The sequence below is a fragment of the Papio anubis genome, chromosome 16, assembly GCF_008728515.1.
Source record: "Papio anubis isolate 15944 chromosome 16, Panubis1.0, whole genome shotgun sequence".
Classification (NCBI taxonomy): domain Eukaryota; kingdom Metazoa; phylum Chordata; class Mammalia; order Primates; family Cercopithecidae; genus Papio; species Papio anubis.
This window is the reverse complement of record NC_044991.1, coordinates 24,016,712-24,036,366: the sequence shown is the minus strand read 5'-3', so window position 1 is coordinate 24,036,366 and position 19,655 is coordinate 24,016,712. Positions and strand designations below refer to the sequence as shown.

Genomic DNA, 19,655 nt, shown 5'->3' with positions numbered 1-19,655 from the left:
GAACCAGACAGAAATCAGTCTGGTTCAAGAAGAGTTTAATAAAGGTAGCATTCAAGGAGGTGCTGACAGTGTATTAGTTTTCTATTGCTCCATAAAAAAATAACCACCAACTTAGTGGCTTTAAACAACACCTTCTATTAGGTCATAGTCCTGTGGGTCAGTAGTTCAGGCACAGCGTGGTTTTCTGCTCAGAGTCTCACAAGATTGAAATCCAGGTGTTTCTGGGGCTGGGCTGCCATCTGAGGCTCAAGGTTCTCTTTCAAACTCTCTCAGGTTGTTGGCAGAACTCAGTTTCTTGCGGTTGCAGGACTGAAGAACCCGTTTCCTTGCTGGTTGTTGTCCAGGGATTGCTTTTACCTCCTAGAGACCACCCTCAGTCCACAGGCAAATCACAGCATGGATGTCTGCTCCTTCAAGGCCAGCAAATGGTTGTCTCTCACTTGAAATCTCTCTGACTTCTCAGTGTCGCCTGATTAGACCAGGCCCACCCAAGATAATCTTCCCTTTGATTAACTTGAAGTCAACCTAAGACAGTATGAAACGCCATCATATTTGCAAGTTCAGGCCACACTCAAGGGGAGGGGACTGTTCAGGGTGTGTTCACCAGGGAGCTAGAATCTTGGTGACCAGTTGAGTTTTCTGCCCTCCAAAGACAGGATGTGGGAAGCCACCAGGAATAGTGCAGTTCCCTGGGGATAGCAATGGTGGGACTTGATTACCACCCCTGGTTCTGAATAGATGAGGAGCTGGGAGACACAGAAGGAGAGGGCTGCCTAGTAGAAGCTGGGACCTTTGGTTGAAGGACACAGCTAGTCCCTGGTGACTTGGCAAAGAGGGAGATAGAGGAATAAATAGATTGACCTCAGTTTCCTTCCTCCCTTTCATCTTCTGTGGTTGCTCTCCATTGGCCGATCTTAACAAGAGGCTGGAGGAAGGGACACAGCCTATTTATGCAGTCAATAGAGACCAACTTCTTAGGGAGTGGGCAGGTTGGAGGAGGATGGAGAGTGGATCAGGAGGGGTAAGTAGATGATATGCTGCACAAGTAACTTAGAGTCACACACCTTGTAGTGTCAGAGTTCAGATTCAAATTCAAGTCTCTTTAAAGTCAGATCATACCATACACCCTTCTATTTCCTGACAATCTAACAATCCAGTGAGAGACACACTTATGTTTTTATTTTGTAAAGGTTCAGAGAGGTTAAGTAAATAAACCAGAGTCACACAGCTAGCAAGTGGCAAAGCTGGGATCTAATTCAATTCCAAAACTTGACTTCCACACTCTCCACCTCCATCCACCCATATATATCCACTGGCCAATCTATTCATTCATCAGACTTTTACTGTGTGTCTTCATCTAGGCACTGTGTTCAGAGCAGAATGAGATTCCATTCTTTTCTTTTCTTTTTTTCTTTTTTTGAGACAGATTCCAGATTCTCCCTCTGTTTCCCAGGCTGGCTGGAGTGAAGTGGCATGATCTCGGCTCACTGCAATCTCTGCCTCCCGAGTTCAAACTATTCTCCTGCCTTAGCCTCCCGAGTAGCTGGGATTACTGGTGCCCACCACCATACCTGGCTAATTTTTATATTTTTAGTAGAGATGAGGCTTTATTATGTTGGCCAGCTGGTCTTGAACTCCTGACATCAGGTAGTTTGCTCGCCTCAGCCTCCCAAAGTGCTGAGATTACAGGTGTGAGCCACCACGCCTGGCCAAGATGCCATTCTTATGTCCTTATGTTATTCACAGTCTGATAAGAGAAACAGACCTGTATACCGATTATCGTGCAGTGGAGGGGAACAGGAGCTTTGAGAGAGGAACGTACAGTGCTCATTGGTGGGCATGTGGGAGGGAGATTTCTGCTCAGTTGGGTGAGCCTGGAAATGCAGCATCCTTTTGAGCTGCGTTTTGAAGGATACATAAGATCCCAAGGGCATGGTGCATTTTGGGAAGGCAGCATATCTTTTTAGCCCAGCTGCCTCTCCTTTGCTGGAACTTCCTCTTTCCAGGGCATGATTTGGAAGGACAGAGTTTTACTGTTATTGAGGACACAGAGTTCTCTAAGGTGCATAGCCCAGGGGATGGAATGGAGCAGGGGATGTATGTATGTGTGGAAAAAATCCACCTTGCTTTGAATTCTTGTCTGGCTATTTCTGAAATATATGACCTTATGGGGACCCTTCCCGATATGGTCATCTCTACAGGAGATTTCATATCCCTACCCAACTGGTTTCATGTTGGCCAGGTGACTTTCAGCCAATGGGATGAAAGTCAGCGGAGACGATATATGTGCCACTTTTTGGCAGACACTGTAAGAACCCTTGTGTGGTCACCTTTTCCCTTCCCTTTTTGTGAGGCTATGGGTAATTTTTACTATTTCCCAAGTGTTGTGCCTCACCTTCCCTTTTTTCCTTGGCCTTGAGACCATCAGATTTCCATAAGGGGGTTGCTTCTTTAACCTTCATCCTGGAATGAAGGGAGGAGGGGGCAGAGCAGAAACAGAGCTACAAGGGTTTGTCACATTCCAGAGGAACGAATGGTTGCTATCTAAGCCACGGAGACCTTTGAAGGCATCTGTTAGCACTGCATGATGTAGCCTAAGATGACCAAAAGAGCAAGGCGTGTTGCCTTTCTCTGTGTTAGTTTGCTCATCTGTAGAAGTGCGTTGATAGTTGTAGTTACTTTATGGGGGTTTGGTGAAGATTAGGTGGAACGGCTAAGTAAAAGCGCAGTTTCTAGTCTATAGTGTGTCTACACTTTGCAGATGTCTAAGACTCTTCTTCCAGTCCCTTGTCTCTGCCATAATTATTTTACCCCAGGGCCTGTGCACATCCATGCTGTTCTTTTTGCCGGGAGTATTTTATCTTTCCTTCATTCCCTTCTTTACTCAAAATTCCATATGTAGACCTAGGTCATCCAGGAGGCCAGCTAAGGATGGGCTTAGAGCCCCAGGAAAGTCAGGTCATGAAAGGGATGAAAACGGTTGCATTTCAACAACCAGTATCAGGAAATCTAGAAAAGAGTTCCTTTAATATCAGCATGCACACATATTTCGTGTTTTACGGTTTTGCATTGTTTTAATTTCAGTTTACATAGGGGATTGCAGAGGGGGCTCCCTCATCTTTTCTAAGCTTAAGGCTTCTGAAGATCTTTACCTGCTCCTGTCCACAGACAGCAGGGTCGGGAGAAAGGGATGGGGAGAGTCCCTCCTGCCACTGACCCAGGATGGATAAAAGTACCCCCTTCATAGAAGGAAGAAAATGGGAACAAAGGTGCTGCTGACCATCTGAGGTTGCCTGCATGGCAGTTAAGAACATGGACCTTTGGGTGAGGCTACCTGGATTTAATTGTTGGTTCTGCCATTTACCAGCTATATGAGCTTGGGTGTGTCATTCTTTACCATTGAGCCTCACTTTTTACATTCATAAAATGGGAATAAAAATACCAGTTTGTTGGGTCATGGTGAGGACAACTAAGGCAAGTGCCCATAGTGAAGCCTATATAAAGATGGCTGATTGTTCAGTCATTCCTTATTTATTGAATGTCTGCTATGTGCCAAGTTCCATGAGAGGCACTGGAGATGCAGAGATGACCAGACAGACTAGGTCCTTGCTCTCAAGATTATATATTTGTAAATAAATATATAATGAGTCAGGTTGCAGTAAGGGATATGAAGAAGAAGTCAGGGTAACTGTAGAAAGTAATGGTGGAACAGATTCTATTTTATTTGGACATAATTGACAAATAGATTGACCAATACCCAAATATAATTGGGTAATGTTTAAGGGGTGCAACTTGATGATGTAATATACATATATGGTGTAAAATGATCCTTATAGTCAAGCTATTTGACACGTTCATCACCTCACATAATTGTCTTTTTTTTTTGTGTGTGGTGAAACCTACCCTCTTAGCAAATTTCAAATATAAAATATTATTAACTGTAGTCATTTTGCCATACATTAGATCTCCAGAACACATCCATCTTGTTTAATTGAAACTTTGTACCCTTTGACCAACATCTCATTTCCCTGTCCCTCCAACCCCTGGCAACAATATTTTAGTCTATGTCTCTATGCTTTGACTCTTTCAGATTCCAAATATAGGTGAGATCATGCAGTATTTATCTTTCTGTGTCAGACAAATTCTGTTTTAGAAAGGGAACTCACAAAAGGCTTCTCTAAGGAGGTGACATTTGAACAGGGACCCATGCACCAACACCACATAACAAATGGCCATAAATTTAAAGCAGCATGTATTTATTATCTTATAGTGTCTGGGGGCCAAGAACCTAGGCTGTGTCCTCTGCTTCAGAATCTCATCTGAAACCTATAGTCAAAGTGTTGGCTGGGGCCGCAGTCTCACTTGAAACTCAACTGGGGAAGGATCCACTTCCAAACTCATGGGGTTGTTGGCAGAATTCAGTTCCTCATGGGCTGTAAGACTGAGGGCCTCAGTTTCTTTCTGGCTGTAAGATGGAAGCAGCCCTCACTGCCTAGTTGGTTGTTGGCCAGTGGCTACTGCCACATGGCCCACCCCAGTGTGGCTGCTTGCTGCATTAAAGTCAGCAAGGAGAGTCTCCTAGCAAGATGGGCATTAATTACAGTCTTATATGATGTAGTCATGAGAGCATGAGAGTGGCCTCCTGTCCCCTTTATTGTATTCTTTCCTCTTTTTTTTTTTTTTTTTTGAGTTGGAGTCTTGCTGTGCCATCCGGGCTGGAGTGCACTGGTACAATCACGGCTCGCTGCAACCTCCACCTCCCGGATTCAAGAGATTCTCCTGCCTCAGCCTCCTGAGTAACTGGGATTACAGGCATGCATCACCACACTGGGCTAATTTTTTTTGTATTTTTGTAGAGGCAGGGTTTACCATGCTGGCCTGGCTGGTCTCAAACTCCTGACCTCAAGTGATCTGCCTGCCTCAGCCTCCCAAAGTGCTGGGATTACAGGCATGAGTCACCGTGCTGAGTCCTCTTTACTGTATTCTATTGATTAGAAGCAAGTTCCTGGTCCTGCCTATATGTAAGGGTGGAGGTTATACAAATGGGTAAATACTGAGAGGTGGGGGACATTGGGAGCCCTTTTGAGTCTATCTGCCATGGCCTATGTGAGGTAGATGGAGTGAACCGAGTGGAGACCTGGCCTGCCAGGTAGAGGGAAACAGAAGGAGCAAAGGCCCTGAAGTGGGATCCTGCTTGATGTGTTCAAAGATCAGCAAGTTGCTGAATGAGAGAGGGGAGGAAAACTCATGTGGGCCCTTGTAGGTAAGAGCTTGTCTTTTGGATTTTATCCTGGGTGTGCTGAGGTGCTGCTGGGAGGTTTCCCAATCCATCTATTTATTTATGTTCCTAAATTTTAAGAGTTGCAGTAAAAGACACATAACCTAAAATTTGCCATTTTAACCTTTCTAAAGTGGACAATTCAGTGGCCTTTTAGTCCATTCACAAGGTTGTATAAGCGTCATCACTATCTGGTTCCAGAACATTTTCATTACCCTGAAAGGAAATCCCACAACTGTTAGCAGTCACTGCCCCTTGCCTCCTTCCCCAGAAACCTAGGCAACCACTAATCAGCTTTCTGTCTCTATCAATTTGACTATTCCGGGTATTTCACATAAATGGAATCGTACAATAGGTGCTTAGCTTCTTTCACTCAGCATGTTTTCAAGGTTCATCCATGTTGTCGCATGTATCAGTATTTCATTCATTTTTATGGCTAAATAATATTTCATTGAATGTATATATCACATTTTGATTATCCACTCAACTGTTGATGGATACTGGAGTTGTTTCCAACTTTTGGGCACTGTGAATGATGCTGCCATGAACATTGGTGTACTAGTATCTGTTTGAACACTCGTGTTTAGTTCTTCTGGGTATATACCTACATACACACACACACGGTGAATTGCTGGTAGGTTTAAGTCATTGAGAAACTGTCAACCATCTTTTAAAGTGGCTGCATCGTTTTACATTTCTACCAGCAATGTATAAAGGTTCAAATTTTTCCGCATCCTTGAGAATACTTGCTGTTATCTTTTTTTTTTTTTTAATTATAGCCATTCATAGGGATGTGAAGTGAGATTTTACTGTGGTTTTGATTTCCATTTTTCTGATGAATGACATTGAGCATTTTTTCATGTGTTTGTTGGCCGTTTGCATATCTTCTTTGGAGAAATGTCTCTTCAGGTCCTCTGTCCGTTAAAAAAGTGGGATTGTTTGTCTTTTAGTTGTTGAGTTGTAAGAGTTCTTCATACCGATTTATTTTTATTGAGCTATTATCACCGCTGTGCTTGTTTCCTCAGCAGGTCTCTGTCTGAATCCCCAGGCATCATGAATGTCCTCTGCTTAGAAGGAAAGGGACTATAAATGCCCCTTCCCTTGAGTAACCCACTCGCTGACTTGTCTCCATCAACTTCCCTCCAGAGAGCAGAGCTAATAATCCCTTTTCTCACTGGCCTCAGCCCTCCTTGAAAATTACTCTGAGGGCTCCCTGGAGTCCTCTTACCTGAATACCTCCCCCGGGGCTGCTTAGATGGCTTTGTGGGGGGCTCTCCAGCTGGGAGTAGGCGATTCTCTTGGGGAGAAGCACAGGCTTCGAGCTCCCCAGACCTGTCTCACCTCCCACCCTGGTGGGTTAGAGACTCTGGGGACTCTGGGATGAGCCCAGGGTTCTGCCTGCATCAGGCCTGTTTAGCCTCTGGCTTGTTGCTGAGGCTTAGGGACAAATTAGTAATTTAATGCAGCCAGGCAAACCTGTAAGCACTGTGCAAGGAGTCAGAGAGAGCCCTGTGGCTTCTGGTCTCTGGTCCGCCACCATGAGACTGGGGTCCCTGGACCTCATCTCTGAAATGGGCCTGCACCTGTGTTGGAAGGAGCCAGTCTGAACCTTTCAGATTCAGGATTTTGTGATGGGCTTAAAAATATTATATTTAGAGTATCTCCTCTAAGAAGCTCCTCTCCCTCTAATTGCATTAGGTGACTGTGCAGCTACCTGAATGTATTCTGTCTCAGGTGTATCTTTTTGGTTTTGATTACTTCTTTATACCTCTCTTACTCTTATTTGATTGCCAGAGGGTGAAGCTAATCATTTCAGTCTTTCTTAGAATTCTTTGAGGATTTCTCATTGCCTTAGGGTGAAGACCAGATCTTTACCTGGATAGGTTTTCATTGTCTCCTTTTTCTTTTTTCTTTTTTCTTATATGGAGTTTTGTTCTTGTTGCCCAGGATGGAGTGCAATGGCATGAGCTTGGCTCACTGCAACCTCCGCCTTCTGGGTTCAAGCAATTCTTCTGCCTTGGCCTCCTGAGTAGCTAGGATTACAGGTGCCCACCACCACGCCCGGCTAATTTTTTGTATTTTTAGTAGAAATGGGGTTTCACCATGTTGGCCAGGCCGGTCTCGAATTCCTGACCTCAGGTGATCCACCTGCCTCGGCCTCCCAAAGTGCTGGGATTACAGGCGTGAGCCACCACACCTGGCCATTGTCTCCATTTTCACTGTCACTTTACATGGTACTACCCCTTGATCTCTCTAGTCCAGCCAAAAGGGTTGCCTTTGGGTCCTTGGTGCATCCTACCACAGGGCCTTTGCACATGCTGTTTTAATTACTTGGATGCCTTTTCTTTCCCTCTTCATCTTCTTTACTTCTTCTTTAGATTTTAGTGCAAGCTTCACTTCTTTAGGGAAACCTTCCTGGATTTCCCAGATTAATTGAAATTCATGTTATCAGCTCTGTGGACCTCCCCTCAGAAGGTACTATGCTACCTTCATTTTAGGATAAATAACTGTTTCCCCTTATTTGCAAAAGAATCTGAGAGCAGGGAAGCTGAGAGCAGGGATCATGCCTGTTTGTCCTCCATTGTAGCCCCAGTGTCTTGCCCAGTTCCTGGAGGAGTGTAAGTGTTAAATAAACCTGTGTTGAATGGCAAACAAATCTCTGTGCTATCAGAGTCTAGGTCAGGGCCTGGCATATAGCAGGCATGAAACACTTGGTTGCATTTTTGTTGAGTAAATGAACGGTTTCTCTGAAATGCAGTGGATCGAACCTCTGCTCCTGTGTGGCCTCAACAACATGTGCACTGGGACGGACAGATCTGTGTTTGAATGTGGGCTCTTTTACCTTCCAGCTGTGTTACCTTGGGTGCATCTTTTCCTTCTTGGAGCCCTTTTCTTGGTCTGTCCACAGGGGATCTTCATTAGGGGGTGCTGAAGGGATTTCATGGGTAATGTTTTTGTAGGCGCTCTGTTAACTGAAGCCCTTTGCAAATGCCCTTGAAGAAATGCTGTTTCTCCCAACATCTTCCACGAAGATTGGTGCTCAGACCAAGGTGGGTGCAGAGCTGATGTCTCCTCCTCTACCAGTAGTGCTTGAAAAATGGTGGCATGAGGCTGAATTTCCCCGTGTTCTGAATGACTGGGGAGAGTGGCCACAAATCTGAACAGCCCAGATGTAATTTCTGGCTCTGGAGGCACCTGTGTCTTGCAGAAGGGAGGAAAGTAGACAGATTTAGCTGCAGGATGCGCAGTGTGCTGTTGGGTCCTGTCTCCCTGCTTTATGGGTGCAAAATGTGAGGTATGGTCACACTGCATGCAGCCCCTGCTCTCCCCAGCTGTGGGTCGGAGAGTGTCTGCCTCCTTGCAACTAATTTGTTTTCTCGTATTATTTCTTCTAGCTTAATTGTAAAATAATGCATGCTTGTTGTAAAAACAAACCAAAACCAAACAAACAATATAGCGGTATATAAAATAGAAGGTATTGGTTCTTCCTGGCCCTCTCAAATCCCATATTCTAGGGTAATCAGTGTAGAGCGTGCCAGTGAACACCACCGGCTCCCTGTCTCTGTAATGCACGTCAAACACGTTAGCAATTTCCTGATTGATACGGTTTGGCTCTGTGTCTCCACCCAAATCTCATCTTGAATGGAAAATCCCCGTGTATGAAGGGAGGGAGGTGATTGGATCATAGGGGTGATTTCCCCTATGCTGTTCTTGTGATAGTGAGTGAGTTCTCACAAGTTCTAACGATTTTATAAAGGGGTCTCCCCCTTCACTTTGAAGGTGACTGCTTCCCCTTCTGCAATGATAGTAAGTCTCCTGAGGCCTCCTCAGCCATGTGGAACTGAGTCAGTTAAACTTCTTTATAAATTACCCAGTCTCATGTATTCTTTTACAGCAGTGTGAAAGTGGACCAGTACTGGTCCATGGCCTGTTAAGAACTGGGCTGCACAGCAGGAGGTAAGCTGTGGGGCAAGCCAGTGGAGATTCAGCTATATATGCAGCCATCCCCCATTACTCTCATTACTGCCTGAGCTCTGCCTCCTATCAGATCAACGGTGGCATTAGATTCTTATAGGAGAGCAAATCCTATTGTGAACTGTGCATGTGAGAATTCTAGGTTGCATGCTCCTTATGAAAATCTAATGCCTGATGATCTGCCACTATCTCCCATCACCCCCAGATGGGACTGTCTAATTGCAGGAAAACAAGCTCAGGGCTTCCATTGATTCTACATTATGATGAGTTGGATAATTATTGCATTATGTATTACCATATAATATAGTGGAAATAAAGTGCACAATAAATGAAACACATTTGAATCATTCTGAAACCATCCCCACTCTCACCGTCCATGGAAAATTCTTCCATAAACTTGGTCTCGGGTGCCAAAAGGTTAAGGACTGTTGCTCTAAGTTGTTAGAAGAATCACATAAGTTAATTCAAGGCTGGTAGAATAGTTGCATCCATTTTACAAGTGAGGAAACCGAGGCCCCCAAATTTTTAGTAACTAGCTCAAGATCACACAGCTAATAAGCAAGAGAGTCAGGATTTGAATCTTCTACATATTGTTTATATAATACAATATATATGCATGTGTACACACAAGTACATAGAGGCCTTACTGTAAAAATTGGGTAATATCATATTTTTGGTTCTGAAATTTTACTTAATAATACTTTGTTTCATAATAATACGTTATTTCCCAATAACACATTGTTTAATAATACATTGTTTCTTTTCAGGTCAGTGTAAATAAATATACATTTAGGTTTTTTTTGGTTTTGTTTTTTTGTTTGTTTTTGTTTATTTTGAGCCAGGATCTTGCTCTGTCACCCATGCTGGAGTGCAGTGGTGCAACATGGCTCACTACAGCCTCAAACTCCTGGGCACATGTGATCCTCCCACCTCCTGAGTAGCTGGGGCTACAGGCTATTTTTTTCTATTTTTTTGTAGAGATGAGGCCTTGCTATGTTGGCCAGTCTGGTCTTGAACTCCTGGGCTTAAGTGATCCTCCCACCTCAGCCTCCCAAAGTGCTGGGATTACAGGTGTGAGCCACCACACCTGGCTGACATTTACTTTTTCAAATATTTTAATATCTGAAGAAGATTCTAGAGTATGGATGGGCTGACATTTATACCTCTCATTCCCAAAGGAGAAACATTTATTTCTACATTTTTGCTCAAAAAACTTTGTTACGGTGATCATTATTTCACAGATGTTTTTAAAACATTAAAAAAAATTTTACACACGTGGTAAACATTCAACTAGTTTTTCAGGGTAGATAATCCCTGTCTGTCTCCAGGTACCCACAAAAGGGGAAGTCATTGTTAGCAGTTTTTTCTGAATTCTTCCAGGAAGAGTGTGTGCTTTCAATTGTGTGTGTGTATAAATGTATATATATGTATGTATATAAATGTATATAAACACACACACACACATTTTTTGGTAGACAAGTGATACTATACATACTATTCTGCAAACTTGCTTTTTCTGTTTACCTATATATGGAAAATTGTTATGCATCTGTCCATATAGATTTCCTGCATTCATATTTATGTAACTTTGAAGGGGCAATATACTCATTGTTCAAATACATATAATAAAATATATAAAGGTGTAATATATCTGAATATATTTGAAGGAATAGAGTGAAACATTTCCTGCTTCCACGCCAGCCCCCCATAACTATGATTATTTTCATATGATTATATTAGCTTTTTAATATCCTTCCAGAATTTTTTTACATATATACATATATCCAAGAAAATAGATCTATAATCTTATTTTAAACCCCTTTAAACTCAGGAATAATATAATCTATATATATTTCTACATTTCGCTTTTTTTCACTGAAACGTGTAGATATTTTCATTTCAGTACACAAACAGCTTCCCCATTCTTTCTTTTTTTCCCTTCTTTTTAGACAACTGCATTTAGTACAGTATTCCATTTTATAGATAAATTAAACCATGTCTCATTCTTTTTGAAATTATTATTTTAATTCATTAAGTAAGCAATGCTTGCAAGGTACAAAACTAGGAAGGTACAGAGGAGTAGTCAGTGAAAAATCAAGTTCTTCCCCTTCTGTCTCCAGGTCTTTCAGTTCTTCTATTTGAGGGTAACCAGGGTTCCCAGTGTCATGTTCTCCTTCTTGAGATGGGCCGTACATTGTGACTGAGTATATGTGAGGTGCATGTGAGCATGTATACACACACACACACACACACACACACACACACACACTCTTTTTCTTAATGGCTGTGTGGAATTCCACTGCCTGCATGGACCACCGTTTCTGTAATCAGTCCTGTATGATGGGACATTCCATTATTTTCAGTCTTTTGCCACCTCAAGCCATGAGGCTGCGATTAGCCTGCACAGACCCCTCTGTGCTCAGGTGCGGATGCATCTAGATACATTATCACTGAGCTCAAGAGCATGTGCACTGACAATTTGAGGTACATTGCTAAGTTTTCTTCCAAACAGGTTGCCACATGCAGCTCTGTAGGGTTTCCACAATGTCCAGGATCTGGGCTGGCTAAGGAGATCTGGGAAGCCAAGGGAAAGTCAGCCAAGTGGTTGGCCAGCCTTCCCCTTTGTGTCTCTCCTTCCAAATTTTCATGACCAGCCTTCTCTAGGCAGTGTGCTTGCTCTTGAATCCCCATCAGACTGAGGCTCTGTTAACAGGCTTTATTTCCATTTAGTCCATCATGCCCCAAAGGCTCTACAGAAGAACACACTTCTGTAGATAAATATGGAGGGTTAAAAATTGCCTCCCTAATCCAATGTGCCTGAGCAATGCTGAGTTAAGTGATATTAAAACAGGTGTTTTGTTGCAGGACTTATCAGAACCTTTAACATGCTAATGAACATTGGGATGTCTAAGAGGTGTTAGAGTGTGTGGAGTTCATCACATTGCTTTGACCACGCAAGTTCAGAAAGGCTAATACGGTTTCACTGCTGCATTGTACTGAATGGGAGACTAAAGCCCAAAGAGGAAAGGTGAGTTTCCAAGGACACGTAGTAGGGTGGTGACCTGAATTTCCAGTCCCATTGTGGTAGTGACACCAATAAAGTGCTCCATGCTCCTCTGTGCTAGCAATTCTTAAATGTGGAGCACTGGGTATCTTGGTGCCCTAAAGGGATGCCAAGACATATGCAACACACCATCCCGGATTAGATCCACTTTAATGAAAAAAACTGGTAAAGTCTGAATACAATCTATAGTATTGTTAATTGCAGGGTACCAACGTCACCATCTTAGTTTTGATAAATGCACTGTGGTTATGTAAAATAGTAGCACTGGGGGATGCTGGGTGAAGGATGTCCAAGAACTCTTTGTATCATCTCTGCTACTCTTTCGTAAATCTAACATGCTTTCAAAATAAAACCTGCATATATTATTCATGCCAAACCAAACACTGAATCATGTACTAGATTCAGCCATAGATAAACAGAAGCAGACCTAGAATAGAATTTTAGACTACCATCTGCAAATACCTTTGGAAAAATACACAAACATACTGATCATCTCATTTGCTTGTGGGGAGGGCAACTGGGTGGCTGGCGTGTCAAAGGAGAAAGCCTTTTCTGCGTATCCTTTAATAATTTTTGGATTTCAAACTTTGTAAATGTATTATCTTTTCAACAATTAAATTTTCAAAATAATTTAAGAGAGAAAATCTTTCATGAAAAAATTTTGAGTTTGACTGTTTTTTGGAAAATAGAATGAACATAGTAGAAAAAAATAATTGTTGCTGTTAGTGTTTATTGGAGTTTCTCTGACGTGCCATAATAAGAGTTCATATTATGTGCTATGGTAAGCCCAGAACAGAGATTATCTCATTGAATGTCCTCAACAATGCATGAACCCCATTTTTCGGAAGAAGCACCATTTGCTCAACATGTCACTTAGAAAGTGACAGAGCTGAAATCTGAGGCTTGGTCTGCCTGGTTCTGTAACCCAAACTTCTAATTTCTGTTAGGATACAATTATACACACAGGAGGCTATAGGAGCAGACACAACAGGGCCTGCGGTGGATGCTGTTGGGGTCCCACCCATATTACCCTGGTAGGTGCCAGTTTCATGCATGCCAGCCTGACTCCCACATTTCTAAAGGAGCTCTCTTTGCCCACTGGGCTTGCTCTGCTGGTACTCATGGCCAGCTGGAGGTGCTGGGGAATTACACCTCCACTTCCAGCAGCCCTCATCCAATGACTAATAGGAGTTGGTATATAAATACCCCAGCTACCTCCCCTTGTGTAGTAACTCTGAGGTGTAGTTCTACACCAAAAAGGTAGAGAAGACTGCCCAGGGTAATAGAATCTTATTTATTTTTACATTAAAAATGAGATGCCCTTTATATTCAGGGAAATTCTTTGTTTTTAAACTTCTATTTTAAGTTGAAGGGCACACATGCAGATTTGTTATATAGTTAACTCGTGCCATGGGGGTTTGTTGTACAGATTATTTCACCTCCCAAGTATTAAGCCTAGTATCCATTAGTTATTTTTCCTGACCCTCTCCCTTTTCTCACTCTCTGATAGGCCCTAATGTGTGTTGTTTCCCTCTATATGTCCATGTGTTCTCATCATTTAGTTTCCACCTAGAAGTGAGAACATGTGGTATTTTGTTTTCTGTTCCTGGACTAGTTTGCTAAGGATAGTGGCCTCCAGCTCCATCCATGTTCCTGCAGAGGATATGATCTCATTTTTTATGGCTGCATAGTATTCCATGGAGTGTATGTACCATATTGTCTTTATCCAGCCTATTATTGTTGGGCATTTAGGTTGATTCCATGTCTTTGCTACTGTGAATAGTGCTGCAGGGAACATAGGTGTGCATGTGACTTTATGATGGAAAACTTTATATTCCTTTGGATATCTATCCAGTAATAGGATTGCTAGGTTGAATGGTAGTTCTGTTCTTAGGTCTTTGAGGAATCGCTACACTGTTTTCCACAATGGTTCAACTAATTTACACTCCCACCAGCAGTGTATAAGCATTCCTTTTTCTCGGCAGCCTCCCTAGCACCTGTTGTTTTTTGACTTTTTAATAATAGCTATTCTGACGGGTGTGAGATGCTATCTCACTGTGGTTTCGATTACATTTCTCTAATGATCAGTGATGTTGAGCTTTTTTTTTTTCATATGCTTGTTGGCCACATGTATGTCCTCTTTTGAAAAGTGTCTGTTCATGTCCTTTACCCACTTTTTAATGGGGTTGTTTATTTCATGTAAATTGGGTTAAGTTCCTTATAGATGCTGAATATTAGGCCTTTGTCAGATGCATAGTTTGCAAAAATTTTCTCCCATCCTGTTGGTTTTCTGTTTACTCTGTTGATAGTTTCTTTTGCTTTGCAGAAGCTCTTTAGTTTAATTAGATCCCATTTGTCAAATTTTGCTTTTGTTGCAATTGCTTTTGGCATCTTTGTCATAAAATCTTTTACCATTCCTATGTCCTGAATGGTATTGCCTAGGTTGTCTTCCAGGGTTTTTATAGTTTTGGGTTTTACATTTAAGTCTTTAATCCATCTTGAGTTAATTGTTAAATTATCTTTTATATTCAGTGAAATTCTTAATGTGAAGTACACAGTTACATCAGTTTGATAAAGGCATACACTTGTGCAACCCATATCTCTATTAAGAAACAAAAGGCATCACCAGCACCACAGAAAACTTCATTGTGCCAGGTAACTCCTTCATTCCCAAAAGCAACTGCTGATCTGATTTCTATTACTGTTAAGTTAGTGTTTCTTTTTCAAGAACTTTTTGTAAATGAAATCATACACAGCATGTACCCTTTCCATTTGTTTTTTTCTTAATCCAGCATAATGCTTTCGATATTTCTTCATGCTGTAACATAGGTCAATAGCTCATTCCCCTCCCCCCTCTTTTTTTTTTTTTTTGAGACAGGATCTCACTCTGTTGCCCAGGCTGGAGTTCGGTGGCACGATCTCAGCTCACTGTAGCCTCAACCTCCCTGGCTCAAGCCATTTTCTCACCTCAGCCTCCAAAATAGCCGAGACTACAGGCACAGGCCACCATATCTGGCTAGTTTTTGCAATTTTTTGTAGAGACAGGATTTCACCGTGTTGCCCATGCTGGTCCTGAATTCCTGGGCTCAAGCAATCCTTCTGCCTTGGCCTCCCAAAGTGTTGGGACTACAAGCTTGAGCCATCATGCTGGACCACTCATTTCTTTTTTTTAATTGCTGAATACTATGAATATACCTCAGTTTATCTGTTCTCCTGTTGATGGACATCAGAGATATCTGCAGGTTTTGCCTATAACGAGTACAGCAGCTATGAACATTCTTGCACAAGATTTTTTGAAGATATGTTTTCATTTCTTTTAGGTAAATTTCTGAGGGCAGGATTAATGGGCCACATAACAAATATGTTTGACTTTTTAATAAACTGCTACAAAATTTCCAAAATGGTCGTACCATTTTGTACTTCCACTCACAATAGATGAGCATTCCAGTTCCTCCTCATCCCTGCCAATGTTTGGTGGTGTCAGTTCCTTCCACTTTAGCCATTCAGCTGGGTGTGTAATGGTGAGTGGGACTTTGACGGACGGGGAAATAAGATGCCTGGAGTGTCAGACAAATCCGTTGAAGGTAATACCCAAACAATATTACAGTTACTAAATATGGGTGATTTATTTGACAGTTTCAAGGAACCACAAATCCCCCCTGTGGAGGGCCAACTCTAAACTCATTTCCCACTCCATGCTGGCAGTAGACAACATGTCCCTCATGCTCATGCTCTCAGGGGCAAGCAGGTTCTTTTTTATTTTGTATTATTTTGGCTTTAAACTTTTTCTTTCTGCTTCTATTGGACCAGGGGAGTCAGATTATTTACAAAGTGCAGGTAATTTTATGAGAAGTCAAAAGGTAACTCCTATGCTGAGCCACAGTGTGCACGCAGGATGAAAAGTCAGCTCCAACAGTGACCAATCCTGCGTTCTGATCTTTCTGCACAACTAAGCCTGCTTTGTGAAAGCTCATTCTCTGGCTTGAAGCCATCTATTTGCTCTCATCACCAGAAGAATAAAATGCATGCTCCACAAAGCCTTGAGTGCTGACCACCATGGACCTCTCTACCTCATCTCCGCGTGCTTCCTCCCTGTGTTCCACTTCTGCTGTCTTTGTTAGGTGTCTCCAATGCTCAAGAGCTAACGCCTGTCTCAGGCTTTTGCACTTGCTGTTTTTCTTTTTTGTTTCTGGGACAGGATCTCATTTGGTGACCCAGGCTGGAGTGCTCTTGCTGTTTCTTGTGTCTGTAATGCTCTTTTTCCTGCTGTCTCTTTTTAATTTTATTTTTGCTATTTATTTATTTATTAAAGACAGGGTCTCACTCTGTCACGTAGGTTGGAATGCAGTGGTGAGGTCACAGTTCACTGCAGCCTCAACCTCCTGGGTTCAAATGATCTTCCCACCTCAGCCTCCTGAGTAGCTGGGACCACAGGCGTGGGCCACCTGGCTAATTTACCATTTGTTTTTTTGGAGAGACAGGGTCTTGTCATGTTGCCCAGGCTGGTCTTGAACTCCTGGGCTCAAGCAATCCTTCCACCTCGGTCTTCCAAATGCTGGGATTACAGACATGAGTCACTGTGCCCAACCTCTTCCTACTCTTTAAGGATGAATTTCTTAACTTCGGGTCTCAGCTTTTCAGCATTTTGCCATCTCATCAGAGATGATCTTCCCTAATCACCAAATTAAAATGATTTATTTAGAGAGCTAGATTTCCAGTCTTTTTATTAAAAATATGGAATCTACTGGAGTCATAGGTCTTTCCCCCAATCAGTCTCGAGGGAGAAGAAGAAAGTGTCAGTGACTCCTCTTCTGATTTGACTCCACTCTCCCACAGCTACTTCTGTCTGGATAGCACGGAGATGCTCACTGCAATGATTACCAGGCAGCCCATTGTCAGGTAAGGTAATCAATCAGAATGCCATGACTCTCTTTGAACGTTATTTTCACAGGACATGAAAATAATGTCTTAAGAATTTCTAAACTATTAGGAATTTCTCAGGACCCCTTTGTTCACAGTGTACTTTCAGGTCCAGTTGCTTAACGATTATAGATAGTCACACACACCTCCATATGGCACTGAAAAATGAGACTGCACGTTCCTAAGAATGTTCTCAATTTCGCATCTTATCAAATCGAATTCTTTGAAGCTCATTTTGTGAAGCAGGAAGATATCTGCCCCATGGTCACTACAGGGGAGAGGAACTCTCCTCTTCATCGTCTTTTGAGACTTCCTCTGTTAATTGTGAAGCCTTTTACGTTGTTAAGGCCAGGCCCTGGAATGTCACTGTTTGATATTATAACAAAAAAGTTGGTTCCTGGAGCTCAATTTTACTGGCAGAAATGGAGATAGGGATGAACAAAAGCATTTTTAAATTTAATAAAAAGTGAACTAAGGATCACAGGATATGAATCCTGCAAAGAACTTGTACTCTGTAATCAGTTTATTTATTTTTTGGGTTGCTTACATCCTTCTTTGTTTTTCCCATTACATAGGGGAAATCCATGGGGTCAGGACTAGGTATGTCCCTTTTAGGGCTTGTATGCCCAGCACTCAGCATAAAACTTGGCACGTAATAGGTGCTTAGCAAACATTTGTTGAATGAACGAATGGATAGATGGATGGATGTGTGGAGGAGTGGATGGGTGGCTCATTGGTATGCTTCTTAGATGAGGAGTTCATAAAAATTCTTCCCTCAGTCAGAATGTTCCTTGTGTCCTCTGAGTGGGGAGGGGTATGTGGTTCTTAGTAAATTCCAATGTTTTGCCAAAGAAGGCACATTCACATGCATGTAACTTCTCAACTTCTCCCACTTTCCCGTCTCTTGCTCCCACATGACCAAGCCCACCTGGTACAGAGAAAAACATCCCCTAGCACCATGCTGGCTGATGGTGATGCCTCAGGCCTCCAGTTTCTTTCTACATTCTGTGTCCCAGGATGTTACAATCACAGCTAAGGAGAATCAGTTGAAAAGAATCAAGTGACCTCCAGAGGGGACAGGCTAGTTTTCATAGCCAGAGGCCTGGAGTTCAAATTTACCCTAGCTTTGCTCCATTTCAAGGTGACCAAGACCCCACTGGGATGCAGACATCATCTACATCCCTGTCCTCTCCTGGGTGGGCCCTTTAAAAAAGTCTTGGAGGAAACTGACTGCCAGAGTCCAGGCCCATCTAAGGGACAGTCACAGACAAAGTAGTTTTAAGCAGTATCAGGGGATCCTAGGTGGGGTGGTCAGATTTAGCTAAAACAAAGAAACAAACAAATGAAAATGAAACTATAAGCTCAGTTAAATTTGAATTTCAAATAAACACGAATAATTTTTTCAGCATGAGTGTATTCCAAATATTGCATGAGACATAGTCATACTAAATGCGATTCCTTGTTTATCTGAAGTTAAAATTTAACTGGGTGTCGTGTATTTTAACTGGCAACCCTACCTCCTCCAGCTCTCAGTGGGCACAGTAGAAAGCAAGGAGGCAGCTTTGAGGATGAAGGTCAGGGTCACCGCCCCAAGTTACCTATTTTGTATTTTGAAGTTCCTCCTTTGACTTACTTTGTAAAAAGGGCTCCACTGGTTTTCTTTTTTTAATTCTTAAAATTATGATTCCAGAGCTTCGTGTGTTCCCTCTTGACTTAAACCTGCAAACCTCAAGGTTGACCTTCGCATACAAGGAGGATGCCCCATGCAGTGGGCCTTTGTCCAACTTGGGGTGTGGCTCTTCTCTCGTGTGGGTCTCAGGCTAGGTGGTAAGCAGAGAAAAGAGTTCATGATGGTGAGGGAGTGGTGTTTGGCATGGTGGCTCACATCTGCAATCCCAGCACTTTAGGAGGCTGAGATGGGAGGATCACTTGAGCCCAACCAGGAGTTTGAGGCCAGCCTGGGCAACACAGTGAGACCCCATCTCTACAAAAAAAAACCAAAAAAATTATTAGCTGGGCATGGTGCTATGCACCTGTGGTCCTAGCTACTAGGTAGGCTGAGGTGGGAGGATCCCTTGAGGCCAGGAGTTTGAGGCTGCAGTGAACCATGATTCGGCCACTGCACTCCAGCCTGGGTAACAGAGTGAGATCCTGAAAGAATAAAAATAAAAACAAGCAAGCAAGCACGCAGCAAGAAAGAAAGACAAAAAGAAAAGTTCATGGAGATCAAGAACTTGGCATTTCCAGGCACCAACACCCTGAGGCAGTCACACCCAGCAGCCTCTCTAGTGAGGTGGGAATGGAAGTTTGAAGACAGCACTGGAAGAGGAGGAGGTTGGTGCTTTCAGAGGGACTCCAAAGACACAAAGCCAGGGACTGAGGGTCCCTGAAGCTTAGGTTAGAAATACATGTTTTAGG

General features: G+C 42.6%; 1 long non-coding RNA gene across 4 annotated transcripts in view; it reads left to right on the top strand.

Moving 5' to 3' along the window:
* LOC101011575 overlaps positions 1–19,655 on the top strand; it is a 70,073-nt gene that overhangs the window by 33,643 nt on the left and 16,775 nt on the right. The window contains exons 6-7 of one of the 4 annotated variants that reach the window (XR_002515348.2): positions 12,119–12,281; positions 15,954–16,173. The exons of 2 other annotated variants lie outside the window; for them this stretch is intronic. This is a non-coding gene — a long non-coding RNA (uncharacterized LOC101011575). Of the gene's footprint in view, positions 1–12,118; positions 12,282–15,953; positions 16,174–19,655 lie in introns of those variants that run through there. One more of the 4 variants, XR_002515345.2, reaches the window with a different exon arrangement.